Consider the following 17,647-nt stretch of genomic DNA (forward strand, 5'->3'; position numbering starts at 1 on the left):
ATCTATCTATCTATCTATCTATCTCTATCGATCGATCTATCGATCTATCGATCTATCTAGCTATCTATCTGTCTATCTATCTGTGTTCGTCTCGCAAGTATCACGTTCACTTCCATCTGTTGGCAGCAGGGGGCGACAGAGATATACGAACACCTGTGTTTAACTTTTTCTTTTGTAACTTTTTAGCGGTGCCCTGGATTTGACATCATATAGTGAGCTACTTGCGCGTCATCATTTTATGTGCGTTAATTAGTTTGAATTTAAATGTTATTTTCATTACTTTCTCAACACGCGTGAGTTCACGTCTCCTTCCTCGCGTGCACGTTCACTCCACTTGAATGAGGAGTGGCGGCTTGAGCACGCGCACGTCTATGTGGAAGCATGTGTCGCTCACCCGGGAGGAGGGACTAGAGCGCGCGCGTACGCACCCACGGACGGCCAGCCGCGCTGCATCCACTTCTCCTCGCGTTTGGACATTCTTCCCGAATATCAGCACGCACACGCCAGTGGCTGGCAGCCTGGCTGGACCCGCCTGGTTCAAGTCAGTCGGTTTGCCTCTCGTTTCAGTTGCGTGCGCGACTCCGTGGTCTGTGTCTGGAGCTCAGAGGTCGGAGGACGATGTAATTTTTGGAGGGGATTTGGATTTAGCGCCGTGACAGGCTGGAAGCGCGCGGAGACATGGTGAGTCGAGTCTCCTTTTTCATGCCACCTTTGCGGCATTTTGACCTTCCTCAAGTCTCTGCAGCGTGAAGTCAACTGAAAGACTTGTCCGAAAGCACAAAATCAGAACGTTAAGCATGTCTCCTTGCAGTGAGGAAAGTGGTTCCACTTTAAAAACCTTCATTTACAAAACATTGATCCAGGTGAAGTGATTTTTAGGGTCTGAGTATAGATAAATGCGTCCTTTAAATTGAAATAGCTTAAATTCATAATTATTCTAAATTGTGTTTTTCGTGTTATTCATCCTAGTGCCAATGTTCTGCTCTGTGTAAAATACCCTTAAATTTGTCCATTTAGTCACCGCCGGGATTGTTTATTAATTTGTTTATTTTTTTCAAATTCAGCCTTTGGTAGACATGCCTATCATGATAAGAATTACAAAAGACACAAAAAGTCTCCCAAAGCCAGTTTCAGGTAGAATCATACATTTTGGTGCACATTGTCTTTCATTAGTAGACCCACGAAAAGTCTCGGAAAGCCTGAAACCACCCAGGAAATCTGGTGGATTTTTGGTCATTTGTGGAAAATCAAAAATTCAACCAACAAAGGCATTTTCACTTTGCACTGTGAATTTTGAGAAGCATTTCTACGCACACAAAGAGTGGAATTTTAGTTTTGTGTGGAGATTTTAGGGGCATTTGATTCCTTCAAGCCTATATATGCAAATTTAAAATTGAGTCCCCAAAGCCTTCTTCAGATAACAAAATGAATTTTGGTAGTCATGTCTATCATGAGAAGATAGAAGAAATGTATCAAAAGCCATACTTGAAACAAAATGGCAAGTGTGGTATTTTGGTTGTATGTGGATATTTTAGGGGCATTTTTGGCCATTTACAAAAACTGCCCCGGGCCATTTTGGCTAAGTCAGATGAAATTTGACCAATCACGGCTCAAAACCTGAAAACAAATGAGCTGTGATTGGCTTGTTGGTGCATAGAATTATTATATTATTATTTATTGTCAAGAAAATGTTTGACTTAAATTCCCTTTTAAAGATGATATTTTATTTCATCAGTACCTTTACAGGGGTCACTTTAAGATAAGCCTGTATTACAGATTTTGTCCCATTGCAAATTTGAACCTTGTGTATATTTGACAGATGGTTGATGCAAAATGGAAAAAAATATTTGTTTTTTTTCATCACTGCGTGTATGTTGTACACTTTTCAAAAGTTTTTTGGGGCGTAACCTTGCCATTTTGGGGTTTAATGCTCTCAACGCCTACTGGACATATTTGACCTGCAATTCAAGGAGAGTTTTTAACTATGACAAAGCCCCCACAAAGGTGTTTTATTTGGTCTGAGAATAATAACAACGAGGAAACAAAGCAATTTCAATAATTGTGATTCCATCAATGGTGTTACAGCAGATATGTACGTTTGTGACCCCCATGTGACTCAAAAGCATTCTGCCATCTGTCAAGTGTCAAATGAGATGACATGCATGTGTTGTCCAACGTGATGGGGGTGGAGGGGTGGGGGGTATCAGTAATCCATGGATCTTCTCATTGATAGACACGAGTCAACACTCTGAAGAGCTCTTAGGGATGAACTTGAGTTTGTGCCTGCTTTGATTGTTGCACTAATTCAACACTGTGTGATGGCATTACTGTTGTCAGAAGTGTTTTTCCTTTGGATTGCTATACATCTACCACAGAATGGCTCAGTAGTGTCCCCGGCAATTTTTTTAGAAATTCACCCTGTCAAGCAGGCTTGGCAACATGCATTTTGGAAGGCATGTTTGTGAGGAATAGACCCACAAAATGTTTCAGGAAAGCAAAACACAGGAAGCCTGTGATTTTGTGATGACGCAGGGATCCTTGTCTCTCTGCAAAATTCAGACCATGAAGCCAGTTTCTTTTAGAAATGTGATCATGAAATCTGGTTGATCATGAGCGGACGAGCCATCAAATTTTTCAGGAATCCATGGCGGCAAAAGACTCAGTAAATCTGCCTTTTTGGTTTGAAGCGGCGTTTCATTTCCAGGGCTCTTTGCCCACTGGAATTTTCAAAGAAAATTTGGGCCCTGAAGCCAGTTTCACATTGCAATGTAACATTTGGTGGTCACGTTTATCAAGAGAAGACCCACAAAAAGCCTCAAGATGCAATGCCTGAAACGTTACAGTACATGTGTAATTTTGGTTTAAATCTGTCATTTTGACCATTTCCATGTCCTTCAAAGACGGACCCATCCTGGAGGTGACATCATTTAAACCTTGTGCACTCAACAACTGGTTAACAATTTTCCGATGTTCCTCTGTATGCACAGTATAAAGTCCTATACACGGTATTTGATTTACAGTACATACTCAAGTTCAAGCACTTAACAATAGAAAACTATGTGAACCCGCCGTCCTGCTTTTTATGGTTATGCAACATTTTATGGAGCTTCTGGCGGGGTCGAAGGTGCTGATTACGCTACAAGGGAGCGCTGGCGGTTCACACCTTGGCCCGGCTGCACGTAACCCGCTTGCACGCCACACTCATTGCACGCACGCAACAGCGACAGGCACAAGTGATAGTGGCACGGAGTGACATTGCGGCGATGTAGCTCAGCAAGCCCGAGCTTATGCCAGGTGGGAAATATTGGACTTGATTGAGGAGCGTTCTTGAAGGTAAGTTAGACATTGACAAGGACGTCACCTTTTCGTCTTCGTTTTGTGGTGCTTTGAATTTGAAGTAGCCTACGTGTGCAGAGTTACTCTGAAGAGGACATACTCATTATGCTGCTCTTGTTTGATAAAATGCACAAGGAAAGCGTCTTTTAATTCATGTGAAACTTCCACCAAGGTGAAGAAGATCCATTCAAGATTCGGGTAAGGATGGAAACTTGGGTTTGAGTTTCAAGGCTGGGTTAGGGTTTGAAAAAAATGGTAGGATGTCACATGAGGGTAGGGTTTCGAACAAGGGTTTTGGTGTCAAATTAGCATTTCAAAGAAGGGTCTTCAAGGGGTTTCTGTGGGGGTTCGGGTTAGGGGGCCTGCCAAGCTTTTTCCCTTTTCCCTAGGTTCCGGCTGTTTTCCGCCAGGCACGCCTCCGACCGGAGAGGGCGTCGGCTCCTGCGCACCTGCTGCCCATCATCAGCAATCACCGCGGGGGTTTAAAGCTCAGCGCTGCCAGGAGCCAGACGCCGGATTATTCCGTTACCTACTTCGGTACCCGGTCCACGTCGACGTTCGCCTCGTGCACGTCCGCGCCTTTGTTATGAAACCCGAGTTAACCATTGTCTTTCCTCGCTCTCCCTCCAGCCGCCCAGCGCCAGCCCGAGCCCGATCCTCCGCCGCCAGCCGCCGAGTCCCGGAGCGTCGATCGCACCTCGTACGCCCGTACGCCGCCTGCCTGCCCTTCTCCGCCTCCGCCGGCTCGCCGCCGCCTTCGCCTCCACGCCGCCCTCCGCGCCCGCGTTCCTCCCGCCACAGCGCCGGTGCACACTCAGCGCGCCGTCTCCGCTGCACCTCCGCGAGCGCACATCTCGCCACCCCAGCGAGCACCCCGGCGCTGACTCGCCGCTCCTCCACCTGTCCTCCTGCCCTGCTCCCGGCACCCGTTCCTCTCCCCCCGAACCCTTCAATAAATCCTCCTCAACCATCCTCGCTTGCTCTTGGGTCCAGTTTTCCTTTATCACGGTTCCCTGAACCGTTACAGAATAATCCGGCCCCAATGGACCCAGCGAGCTCGGATTCCCTCCAAGAGGCCCTCTCCCACCAAGGCAGACAGCTGGGAAGACACGAGAGGATGATGCAGGAGTTCATGGACTCCGTCCAGGCTCTCCACCACCAACTCGCACTCCTTTCGAAGCAGGTCAGCTCTCTTCCCTCTGCTTCCGGCCTCCCGGAGGGCACCTCCCCGGTCCCTTCTCCCCCTCCTCCGCCCGCCGTGTTCTCTTCGAGCGGCAGGGAACCCCATGTCCCCACTCCCGAGCCGTTTTCCGGTGATCTGGGCTCTTGTAGCCAGTTCATATTGAGCACCTCGTTGGTGTTCGATCTCCAACCCCAAAGTTACCCGACCGATCGAGCTCGCATCGCCTACATGGTGAACCTGCTCCGCGGCCGCGCCGCGAAATGGGCCACCGCTTTGTGGGAGGCATCGGCCCCGGCGATGGCCTCCTACTCCCACTTCTGCCAAGAGTTGCGGCGGGTATTCGACCATCCCGTCAAGGGGCGCGAGGCCACCCGCCGATTGCTCGCACTCCGGCAGGGTTCCCGCTCCGCCGCCGACTTTTCGGTGGAGTTCCGCATTCTCGCCCACGAGTGCGGGTGGAACGAGCCCGCCCTTCGGGGAGTGTTCCTCAACGGGCTGACGGACCAGCTCAAGGATGAGCTGGCCGTTCGGGATGAGACCGCCTCTCTCGAAGACCTCATTGCCCTGGCTATTAAGGTAGACAACCGGTTGCGGGAGCGGCAGTCCGAGCGGACGCGTAGGTCGCCCCGTCCGGCGGCACGCGCTCCCGCACCTCCCGTCGACTTCCCTCCGCGACTACCGGTTACGCCTCCCGTCGGACAGGAGGAGCCCATGCAGCTGGGGAGAACCCGCCTGGATCCTCAGGAACGCCAGAGGCGCCTCTCGAGCCACCTATGCCTCTATTGTGGCAACCCCGGTCACTACATCGCCGCTTGCCACGTGAAGCCAAAAGAGGGGGCTCGCCGCTGATCAGGAGTCCCGCGGCGAGCCATAACGTGTCAGCTACGGGCTCCTCTTCACGCATGTCCATCCCAGCCCGCCTCCTCTGGCAGACCCAATCCCTCTCGGTCGCCGTACTGGTGGACTCCGGAGCGGATGGGAACTTCCTGGACCTGGCTCTGGCTCGCCGGCTGGGTGTCCCCCTGGAGCCTCTCCCTTCCCCACGGCGCGTGGTGGCTCTGGATGGACGCCTCATCTCCCAGGTCTTCCATCAAACGGGACCCCTAACCCTTATTGTTTCCGGTAACCACCGGGAGACCATCCAGCTCCTCCTAATCCACTCGCCACAAGTCCCCCTGGTCCTGGGTTTCCCGTGGCTCCAGCTACACAACCCCGCGATAGACTGGAGGAGATGTGCAATCACCGGGTGGAGCGAGCTTTGCCACTCACAGTGCCTTCTGTCCGCCGACCCCGCTCCCCGATCGGTTCCTCGCTCCCCGGCTCCACCCGACCTGGCGTCCGTCCCCACGGACTACCATGACCTGGCCCAGGTTTTTTGCAAAGACCTCGCCCGCACCCTTCCTCCCCATCGGCCCTATGACTGCGCCATAGACCTCTTTCCCGGAGCTCCGCTGCCCAGCTCCCGGCTGTACAACATCTCCCGTCCCGAGAAGGAGGCCCTCGAGACCTACATCCGCGACTCCCTGGCGGCCGGTCTGATTCGGCCCTCTTCCTCGCCCCTGGGAGCGGGTTTCTTTTTTGTCAAGAAGAAAGACTCCTCCCTTCGCCCTTGCATTGATTTCAAGGCTCTCAACGGCATCACAGTCAAAAATAAGACCTCTCTGCCCCTCATAGACCCCTCGTTCGAGCCCCTCTGCGAAGCCCAGGTCTTCTCCAAGCTCGATCTCCGGAACGCCTACCATTTGGTCCGCATCCGCGAGGGCGATGAATGGAAGACGGCCTTCAATACCCCCCTTGGACATTTTGAGTATCTCGTCATGCCCTTCGGCCTCACCAACGCCCCCGCCGTTTTTCAAGCTCTCATGACCGACATTCTCCGGGATATGCTCAACCGTTTCGTCTTTATTTACCTGGATGACATCCTCATCTTCTCCCGATCCCTCGAGGACCACCGCCGCCACGTCCGATCAGTCCTCCAGCGCCTGCTGGAAAACCGCCTGTTCGTGAAACCGGAGAAATGCGAGTTCCACGTCCCATCGATCCATTTCCTGGGCTACGTCATCGCCCAGGGTCAACTCCAGCCGGATCCCGCCAAGATCCAGGCGGTGGTGGAGTGGCCTACTCCCACTAATCGCAAGGAACTCCAACGCTTCCTGGGGTTCGCTAATTTCTACCGTCGATTCATCCGCAATTACAGCAAGGTTGCTAGTCCTCTCACGGCCCTCACCTCCACCCTCACCCCCTTTCAGTGGACTTCGGGAGCGGCTCAAGCTTTCGGGCATCTAAAGGAAGCCTTCACCAGCGCTCCGGTCCTCAGACACCCCGATCCCGCACTCCAGTTCGTGGTGGAGGTGGATGCTTCCGACACGGGGGCGGGAGCGGTGCTCTCCCAGCGGGACCCCGACACCCAGAAGACTCATCCATGCGCCTTCTTCTCCCGACGCCTGTCCCCCGCCGAGAAGAACTATGACGTCGGCAATCGGGAGTTGCTGGCAGTCGTCTGGGCTCTCCAGGAGTGGCGGCACTGGCTGGAGGGCACCGCCGTCCCCTTCCTCGTCTGGACCGACCACAAAAATCTGGCCTACCTGCAGTCAGCCAAGCGGATGAACCCCCGTCAAGCCCGTTGGCACCTCTTCTTGAGCCGATTCAACTTCACCCTTTCCTTCCGTCCCGGGTCGAACAACGGCAAGGCGGACGCCCTCTCCCGGATGTTCGCTCCGCCTGCCAGTCCAGAGACCACACAGACCATTCTCCCGTCCTCCTGTCTCCTGGGGGCGGCCTCCTGGGAGATCGAGCGCACGGTTCGCGAGGCGCAGAAAACCCAACCCGATCCCCGACCTGACCCCTCGGACCTCCTCTTCGTCCCCGATGCCGCACGCTCCCAGGTCCTCCAGTGGGGGCACTCCTCCTCGCTCACCTGCCACCCTGGCGTCACGCGCACCCTTCGCTTCCTCCAAGCGCACTTCTGGTGGCCCAGTATGACAAAAGACACGCGAGAATTCGTGCTGGCCTGCTCGGTTTGCGCCCGCGGAAAGGCCTCACACTCGGCTCCGGCCGGTCTTCTCCACCCTCTGCCTATCCCGAGCCGCCCCTGGTCCCACATCGCTGTGGACTTCGTCACGGGTCTTCCTTCGTCCAAAGGACACACAGTTATCCTCACCATTATCGACCGCTTCTCCAAGAGCGTCCACTTCGTTCCCCTTCCCAAGCTACCCACCGCCTTGGAGACAGCCACACTCCTGACCCAGCACGTTTTCCGGCTCCATGGCCTCCCGCAAGACATCGTCTCCGACCGGGGCCCCCAGTTCTCTTCCCAGGTCTGGAGGGAGTTCTGTAAGGCAGTGGGCGCCACTGCCAGCCTTTCCTCCGGTTACCACCCGCAGACCAACGGGCAGACCGAGCGGGCCAATCAACACCTGGAGGCAGCGCTGCGGTGCGTGGTGGCCCGGAACCCCGAGACATGGAGCGAGGCTCTCGCATGGATCGAGTACGCCCACAACTCCCTCTCCTGCGCCTCGACAGGTATGTCGCCGTTCATGGCCTGTCTTGGCTACCAACCTCCCCTTTTTGCGGAGCAGGAGCGTGCAGTGGCGGTTCCCTCGGTGGAGGAACACATCAGTCGGGCCAAGGCCGTCTGGGCAGAGGTCAAGGCCTCCCTCACCCGCTCGGCGCAACGCAACAAGCGCCTGGCGGACCGTCGTCGAACCCCAGCTCCCGACTACCAGCCCGGTCAGCAGGTCTGGCTCTCGACCCGCGACCTTCCCCTCCAGACCGATTCACGTAAGCTGTCTCCGCGCTACATTGGTCCCTTTCCCATCACCAAGATCATTAACCCCTGTTCTGTCAGACTAAAGCTCCCCGATTCCCTCAAGATCCACCCCACCTTCCACGTTTCTCTCCTCAAGCCGGTCTCTTCCAGCGTCCTAAGCCCTCCGACCATCTCCCCTCCACCCCCCCTGATGATCGACGACCACCCAGCCTTCACGGTCTCCAAAGTGTTGGACGTTAGACGTCGGGGGAGGGGGTTTCAGTTCCTCGTGGACTGGGAGGGTTACGGTCCGGAGGAACGTTCTTGGATCTCCCGCAAGCTCTTCATTGACGACTCCCCGATCCGGGAGTTTTACGCCACACACCCGGACAAACCAGGAAGGACGCCAGGAGGCGTCCGTTGAGGGGGGGGTACTGTGGGGGTTCGGGTTAGGGGGCCTGCCAAGCTTTTTCCCTTTTCCCTAGGTTCCGGCTGTTTTCCGCCAGGCACGCCTCCGACCGGAGAGGGCGTCGGCTCCTGCGCACCTGCTGCCCATCATCAGCAATCACCGCGGGGGTTTAAAGCTCAGCGCTGCCAGGAGCCAGACGCCGGATTATTCCGTTACCTACTTCGGTACCCGGTCCACGTCGACGTTCGCCTCGTGCACGTCCGCGCCTTTGTTATGAAACCCGAGTTAACCATTGTCTTTCCTCGCTCTCCCTCCAGCCGCCCAGCGCCAGCCCGAGCCCGATCCTCCGCCGCCAGCCGCCGAGTCCCGGAGCGTCGATCGCACCTCGTACGCCCGTACGCCGCCTGCCTGCCCTTCTCCGCCTCCGCCGGCTCGCCGCCGCCTTCGCCTCCACGCCGCCCTCCGCGCCCGCGTTCCTCCCGCCACAGCGCCGGTGCACACTCAGCGCGCCGTCTCCGCTGCACCTCCGCGAGCGCACATCTCGCCACCCCAGCGAGCACCCCGGCGCTGACTCGCCGCTCCTCCACCTGTCCTCCTGCCCTGCTCCCGGCACCCGTTCCTCTCCCCCCGAACCCTTCAATAAATCCTCCTCAACCATCCTCGCTTGCTCTTGGGTCCAGTTTTCCTTTATCACGGTTCCCTGAACCGTTACAGTTTCAAGACCTTGACAAGATTTAAATTGGGGTTTCAAGCCAGTTACGGCTTCAAGCCTGGTTTAGGTTCTAAAATTTGGATTTCAAATGAATGATGAATCTGGTTTCAAACTAGAGTTTAGGGTTTCAGATTTGGGTTTCACATCTGGTTCAAGGTTTCACTTTAAACTTGAAAGCGTAGTAGGCTTTCAAAGAAGTGTTAAAGTTTCTAATCATGCTTTTGAGCCACGGTTAGGGTTTCAAGTTCATTCAAGCCATGTTTAAGTTTGAATATTGGGGTTTCTAATCTGGTTGAAAGTTCCGGTTTCAACCAATAGTTAAGGTTTCAAGCCTCAAAAACGCTCTCAATATTTCAAGCCAGGGCTGATGTTTTAAATTAGGGTTTCATTCCTGGGTTGGCATTAAAATGTTTAGGGATAAATTAGGGTTTCAAGCCAGGTTAGGAATTTTTTAGGCATCAGTGCATTTACACAATTTGATCACTTTCTGAGCACGTTAAAGCCTCCAAAATGTGATTTTAGTTGGTGGAATAAAAAATATTAAAAGTGTCAACAATAGATTGCAAGGAACATTTCAGGGCTATCTTGAGGGTTATTTAATTTAATTAAAATCTCAAGTCTGTGCACACCAATCATTGTAGACACTGATGAAAGAAGAAAATCAGTCAGCGGTGGGCACGTCAGTCATTCTTCCGTCATTATTGCAGGCCGAAATGGGCCGTCCAGAAAAAATGACGGAATGATGACTGACAGACTGATGGGCACATCACCATTAAGTTTCAAATAAGAGTGAGTGTGTGTGTTCGTGTGTGTGCTTGCAGTTTAGAGTGCAGTGGAGTATGGTGTACATGTGGAATAATAAGTGTGACAAATTCCATTCCAGGCCTATTGTGTTCTAATTGAGCTGGTATGGCGATGGTGCTGCAGCGTGCTTTCCTGACCATTAGTTGTGAGTAGTAGTCGTGAGTTGATGTTGTTAAATTAGGCGGACTGAAACAAAAAAAAAATGGTGTCTCAAGATGGGGCTTGGGTTTTAAACAAGGCTTAAGGTTTGTAATTAGGGTTTTTGTAACCTGGGCTTGTCCTCCAAATTGGGGATTCAAGACAGGGCTAGCGTTTTACATGAAGGCTATTGTTATAAACTAAGGTTTAAAGTGAGGGTTTGAATTATGGATGAGGGTTCAAGCAAGGGTTATGGTGTAAAGTTGGCTTTTAAAACCTGCATTAGGATTTTAAATCAGGTTTAGGATTTCATATTAGACTTTAAAATGAGGGTTTCAAGTCTGAATAGGGTTTCAAATGATGGTTTCAAGCAAGGCTTATAGTTTGAAATTGAAAGCCAGGGTTAGCTTCATGTGAGGGCTTCGAGCCTGGCTTTGGGCTTTTTCTACTTGGATCTGGTTTCAATTTAAGGCTTCAAATGAGGGGGCTCAAGTTTGAATAGGGTTTCAAATTTGTGTTTTGAGTAAGAACTGTGGTGTCAAAGAAGGCGTTCAAACCTGGGTTAGGGTCTCAAGTTAAGTGCAATTGTGCAGAATACCAAACAGATAAATGACACGTACCATCGCCGCAGGTGAGCTGCAGCCTATCCCAGCAAATTTGGTGTGAGAGGTGGGGTACACTCTGTATTGGTCGCCAGCCAATCACAAGGCATGTATAGACAAACAAGCATTCACACTCACATTCACACTTTTTGAACAGTTTTGAGGCTTCAAAGAGGTTAGCATGCGCTTTTTGGAATAAGGCGGAAGAACGTCTCAACCACCACCTTGACTGTTGTGTGGGTTTGTTTTGACTCATTTATACTGTCGTCATGCATCAATGGAGCAATTATGTTTTGTCGTTTGCCAGGATGATGGTCGATTAGTGACAATACGCTGGGCAGCCATGATGATTGGCTGGTTTAAAAGGAGGAAATGATAATTTGTCTAAATCACCTGTCAGTCACAATGAATCTTGATGACGTGACTTGGAGTTGTTAGTCCTTTAAGTAAAAGAAAAAAAAAAACGTGCATAGCTAGTGGATCTAAGTGCATGGATAGCGTCACCTCGCAAAAATGCGGTGTGCAAATAATCAAAAAAGAGCTAGCATCCCGCCGAAGTTGAGCCGTAGCTTGCCAAGGTCGCTCCTTCACTGAAGCGGCATTGACCCCACCGCTGCGGCCGCTTCTCCAGGCAGTCTAAGGAGAATTCCTTGGCAGCGCATCTACGGAAGACAAATTCAGCGGAATCTGCTATGCCCACCTGTGCACCTGTTACAGGGACAATCTGTCAATACGTCAAGAGCTCTACGATTTGACTCTGCCTTCTGATGCCAATGCAAAAAGCGATATAACAGCAACTGGCTCGTGGGCGGGAGGCCAAACGGAACATTCCCCTGAGACAAAAAACAAGGAAACAGACTCGTAAAATGACTTTGCTTTGAGCTTCTAACGTGTGATTAGAGTGGAATATTGGGATTTAGATGTATGGCAAAGAACTTTTTGGTACTGCCATGAGCCTTTTGCATGTATTCAAACGGATTTAAAGGTTGTAAAACAGTCAGTACTTAAAAGTATTGGAACATTTTTGTGATATTTTGAATGCTCAATATACAAATCGTTGGGTGGCTGTGGCTTAAGAGGTAAGAATAGGTCGTCCAGTAACCGGAGTTTTTTTTTTTTTGGGGCGGGTGGGACAGACTGGTGAAATGCAAGGTCGGAAGCGCTTTAAAATGATGAAGATGGACGGGGATGCAGGACGATTATCTTATGATTAAGGACGGATGGACGATTATGGAAAGGGTGACCAGGTCATGGACGTAGGATGGACCGGCAAAAATGGGTAAATGGTAATAATAGCAGTTCTCTCAAGTAGCTATGCGTGTGGACGTCCAAGCACTGTGTGTGTGCGAGGGCGTGTGCGTGCGCGTGCGCGTGCATATGTGTTCGCTTGTGTTTAGGAAGGTTCTGAGCACAGATTTTTGTACTAGGGCCTATCGCCATGATGTCACCAAGAAAAATTGGACAACATAGATGCATATAAGGTATTTTGGGCCCCGGCATACGAAATGATGAGCCGCATGCTGCTTCACTAACTTAATAGCCTGTTCTGGTAAATTTCATTTACCAAATACCAATGATTCTGCTGATATATTACGTGACGCGATATTTATTTTTGTTAAAGGAGAAGTAAATTCAAAAACCTTCTTGACAATAATATTTTTGATGCTCCACCACTAAACACAGCATTTAGATTCATATTGTGTTTGTGTATTGTGAATTAAGAAACAAAATACCACAAAATGCACCCAATTTTATCCATCCCAGAGGGCATTTTGCCACTTGCTATCAATTGAAAAGCACTGCTCAGGGCTCAGGTAAAGACAAATCATGGCTCACCTTTAATCTGACTTTGATCGTGTGACATTCGCAAAGCTGAACATTCCCAATTTAGACAATGTTCACGATGCAGGGTGTGATACATAAATTGTTTTTTTTTTTGTTAATCCAGATTTTTATACCTACTAGTTTACGTTCCATAAAAAAAAAAAAATCTTTTATATGTGTGACATAACACCCATGCGCACAAAGCACGATGATCCAGCGTGAAGACACTCATCTTTTTAGCATCTTATAAAGATGGAGGAGCGATTTGGGATGAGGTAGAAATATTTGGGTGTAATGAGACGTGTCTCTCTTCGCTTCATATCACGGCGATGTCTACTAAAGCTGACGTCACATCATAGCTGCACATAATAAATAAACCATTTCCGTAGCTGAATCATTACTATCACCACAAATTGCAACTTTATTTCATGTTTCAAGATGGATTAAAATAAATCTGATGTAAAATCAGCATTGTTCCCCAAAACAGCAGATTCACAAACAATTCGGTCACTGGTCTCTTGAGCACTCTTCCTACCCGCACTGAGGGCTTTCGATGACATATAGATCATTTTCCGTACCACAATATCAAAGGCTTCTCCCGCATCACTGGTCCTACATAACAGGCGACATATGTGTGTGTGGTTGTGAAGATTTTTTTTCTTTCACGTACAGTCGTCATAGTTTTTGAAGTTGATACAATTCTACGTTCCCTTTGATATAATATGAAAAGCGACAACTAAAAACTAGCAGACTTGCTTGCCACGCAAGTGTCGTTAACTCTGTGCATGTAGTTCTCTTTTCTGTTGACGATGACTCAAGCAGTTCTCTATCTGGTGTAAACATTTGGTTGCCCCACGAAATAAAGATGAACATCGGGCCACTTTGTAACATCTTCGTCTCACTCTGTAATCCCATATGGATCAGAAAGTAGCTTTCCATTGGGCAACCTTAGTTATTTAAAGTTATCTTCACGATCCTTTGCAGTCGGATTGTTTATGTCATTGTTTTTGCGCCAACAATACGCGCCCATTCTCATGTCAGCTTTGGCTCGGTTCACACCGCTGGCAAATGCGACTCCGATTGGATTTCTTTGCCCGTACACGAATTGCATCTGGGTTTTTTTTTTCTTTAAATGACAGTCTGAACGGCTTGATTTTGATTTCGTCAAATCCAACATGGGTCGCTTTTATATGTGGTCCAAGATTGGACTAGCTATCGAATTTTTCGCAACGCGACCACAGACTGAACGGCCAGGTTGCGTATACCCATTCTAGACGTCTTTATGCTCTCTGTGCAGGTGGGGAAACATGACCACTTATCTATCTCTGAGCATTGTTGCTTTATGGCACTGTAAAGAATTAATAAAATAGCAATGTCAATGTTTTTATTTTTAAACATGCTGAATAACATCACTCTGTTGCTTTGGATAAGAGAACAAAATTTAAAAAAGTAGATTCAGAGTAAACAATGAAAACAAAGTGGCATGGCAATGCATAGCTTGGCTCTGAGGTTAGCGGCAAGTCTTGAAAACCTTCACACTATACAGTAAAGACATAATCCCTTAGCAATAAAACTGGTAATTCCAGCCGTGATTTCCTCAGTTTGTGCTGAATTGTAGTCAAATTTCCCGAAATAGCTCGGAATAACTCAACCCGATGTTTACTGTGTGTAAGGACTGTCGCCATGCTGCTGTTTGCTCCTTAATTTCAGATCACCATACTTGTCGCTGGGTTTCCTCATGGCATGAAAGTCCATATTTGTTGTTGAACCAGCTGCTTGGCACAATTTTCAAATGGCATGGCTTTTATCATGTTTTGTTTCTTTTTTAAAATCCAAAAATGCTCCTTACTCTGGATTTTTGTTTCCCCGGTGCATTGAAAATCATTCTCTATGAATCTTTGGATGATTTGTCGCTCACTCCAATATTAACATCCGCTTAATGTATAATTGCCGTCGTTATCAAACACGTTGGTAACTTGATACTACTTAGCGCCATGAATACACGCACACGCACACGCACACACATATCTATTTAATTTCCAATAGTTAAGGTTGTGTATCAGCAGTGGTTTATCACGAGGTAATGCTGAATTTCTATTTGTCATTTGAAAGTAGCCTTCAATAAAACTGCAAAAAGCACACTTAATATTGAATAAATAATCCGCAGTCATTTTAAACTGTCCAACATAATGATATATTAGATAATAAACCAAAAAGTGCTACTTCATTAAGCAGAATTAGTGAGAGCAATTAAATGTTCATTGATGTCAGTGTTAAGGAACATCATTGATTCAGTTTATTAGACAATTTGATTTGCTGTAAATGCAACTTTTAAAGAAAAACAAAGTCTAAAGAGTCAACTAAATGAGTCTTGCATTGAGTTGGAAGCTGAAAGTTGAAAGCATGTGGCAGTGCAGCACTGTATGGACTAAGATATTTCGACACTGAAAGGAAGTGAATACGTGCAATTTGTGTGTCTGTTGGGATTTTTTTTCACTTATGGGTTGGACAGGACAATTTTCATGTAAGTATGGAATTTGGCCAAAATGGCTTCAAATCAAAAAAAGACTGACTTTCTGTTCAGTTTCGGCTTTGGTCCTGAAGACTTTTTGTGCAATCCTGTCCTGATAGTCATCTCTCCTTATTTTCACATTGATCAGTGAAACCTCTACTGAGCAAATCTTTCAAATTTGCATAAGTAGCCAAATTGACTCTAAAACAGTGGGCACCTGCTATTTGCTGGGTATAGCCACCAGGCTCGCATGCGAATACCGCCATATCGCAAATCTTTGTAAAATTGACATTCGTCTCCTAAAGACCAACAAAAAACATTAAAAATGTTTTTGGTTAATGTTTTTTGTTAATCCAGAGAATAAAAACTCGCAAATATGCAAATCGAGAATTGTGAGGGTGCTCCATGGTGCTTCAAACCAAAATGGATGTCTGGCTGTTTTACTCTATTTAGTTATTTATGCAATACCAAAAAGACCAAATTTCTGTTTCATGTCGGGCCTGGGTCCTACAAGGGTTTTCGTGCATCATGCAAAGATAAACAAGTCCATCCAATTCCGTCAATCTGTGAAACTGGTCTCCTAGGGCTAATTTTTCTTTTACTTCGAATAGCCCAAATCCCCCCTAAAATGGCTATTTCATACTATAATGACTGAGATTCGGTTCCATTTTGGGCATGGGCTCTTGGAACCTTTTTGTGCAGCCTACCGATGTCTACGTCGGTCCAATTGCATATTGGTCGGTGTAACTGGTGTTTACGGCTAATTTCTCAAATATCTGCGAGAAACCAAATGACCCTAAAATGGCAATTGTAAATGAAAAGGAATGACTTCCATTTCATACAATGGGGCCTTGAGATTGACTTTTTTTACGTCTAATTATGATGCACTTGTGAACTCAATTTAGATCGCTTGGGGATACTGGTGTCCTGGGAACATTTTCTTTTGACATGAATAGCCAAATCAAGCCTAAAATGACACTACAACTATCATCATCCTGTTTCATTTGAAACATGGGTCTTTTTTCTGCATCCGATTATGACACACGTTTATCAAAGATTGAGTTTTTTGGTGAAACTGGTCTGGAGCAGTTTTTATTTTGCTGTTGACAGACACCCAACTTCATATCACTTGGTCAAATTGGTGTTGAGATCTTACCATTTCCAACTTTCCGAGGGTGCTGCTGAGTGAGTTTTAGGGGGTCATGTTACTACTCACCACGCCCCACACGCTTGCCAAGAGGGTATGGCCGAGTGGTCTAAGGCGCCGCGTTCAGGACCCAGTCTCCCCAGGAGGCCTGGGTTCGAATCTCGAATTTCCCCATTGTGGGACTAATAAAGGGAATATTATTATTATTATTATTATTATTATTATGTTGAGCCTTCTTAATAGTAGATTTAATAAATCAACATGAACTGCAATTCCAAGTGCCCCAATAGTGTTGTGCACCAACTGTATGTGGTTTCTAATTTTTCTCAAAGGAGTATTTTTGTCCCACCAGGCCAGGTGTCTTTTATTGAGAAGTTCAGGCTTTTCTGCATTTCCCACAGTACATTGCTGGCGGACATATTGGAGGTCGAGCCCCGCTCGCAGAGTGTAATTTGTCATTGGTCATGCCTTGTATGTTTATCGTGGTTGGCTTTAAATAGTCGGAGGGTAAAGATGCAAAAGGTTTCTTTCGACTTGGAGCCATGGATTTGACGGCCGCCCTGAAGAAATGTGAACGTCGGAGACGACATTGGCAGTCCACCCCTCCTTTTCACCGTGAGTTGTTGCTATGGTTGCGAGGCACAGAGCTTAACATTTAAACGCAGACATGCTGCCGTTTTCCTTTTTCTTGTACATAGACCATAAGTACTTTGTACAACACCCTGGCCTGCTCCTTGTGTGTTGTTTGAAGGGTTATAAAGTACTGTAACATTGGTAATCATTCGGATTAGCATATCTGCCTTACAGTATGATAGCATTTAGCTAGAGTGACCCAAAGTCTTCTTTCGCCCACACGTTCACATTTTTACAATTATGAATTCATGAAAATGTACATCTGTAATTGTTTACCATGGGACGAATTTGCATTTGTTTAATTTGATTGAGGTTTTGCACAAAAAAAGTAAAAGGTAGAGTGCTTTTTTTTTTTCTTGCTTTGTTTTAATTAGAGATGGAGTGCACCATTGTAGGCATGTGACATGGCCACTGGTGGGGGCAGAGGGTGGGCAGGGTTTAGAGCGCAGAAAAAAGGCAGTGGCAGTTAGTTGTGTGTGCGCTCAGTTACAAGTGTGAATTCCAAATAAAACCATTTGCCGCTCAAATGGGATGGAATGAAGCCCAAGTTGAAGAAGCAAGATATATGACATCGCTTTCATTCGTCTGTTTCTCACTGC

At 48.2% G+C, this 17,647-nt stretch overlaps 1 protein-coding gene across 3 annotated transcripts in view; it reads left to right on the top strand.

The window, feature by feature from the left end:
* The first annotated feature begins 353 nt into the window (after window positions 1-353).
* The window catches only part of htr4 (5-hydroxytryptamine receptor 4), an 83,934-nt gene continuing 66,640 nt past the window's right edge, over window positions 354-17,647 (top strand). For all 3 annotated transcript variants that reach the window (XR_015842940.1, XR_015842941.1, XM_088294600.1), the window contains exon 1: window positions 354-681. The gene's annotated coding sequence lies outside the window, so the exon portion shown is untranslated. The remainder of the gene's footprint in view (window positions 682-17,647) is intronic.

Source organism: Idiotropiscis lumnitzeri, chromosome 4 (genome assembly GCF_059441095.1).
Source record: "Idiotropiscis lumnitzeri isolate Australia: NSW breed Sydney's pygmy pipehorse chromosome 4, RoL_Ilum_1.0, whole genome shotgun sequence".
NCBI lineage: Eukaryota > Metazoa > Chordata > Actinopteri > Syngnathiformes > Syngnathidae > Idiotropiscis > Idiotropiscis lumnitzeri.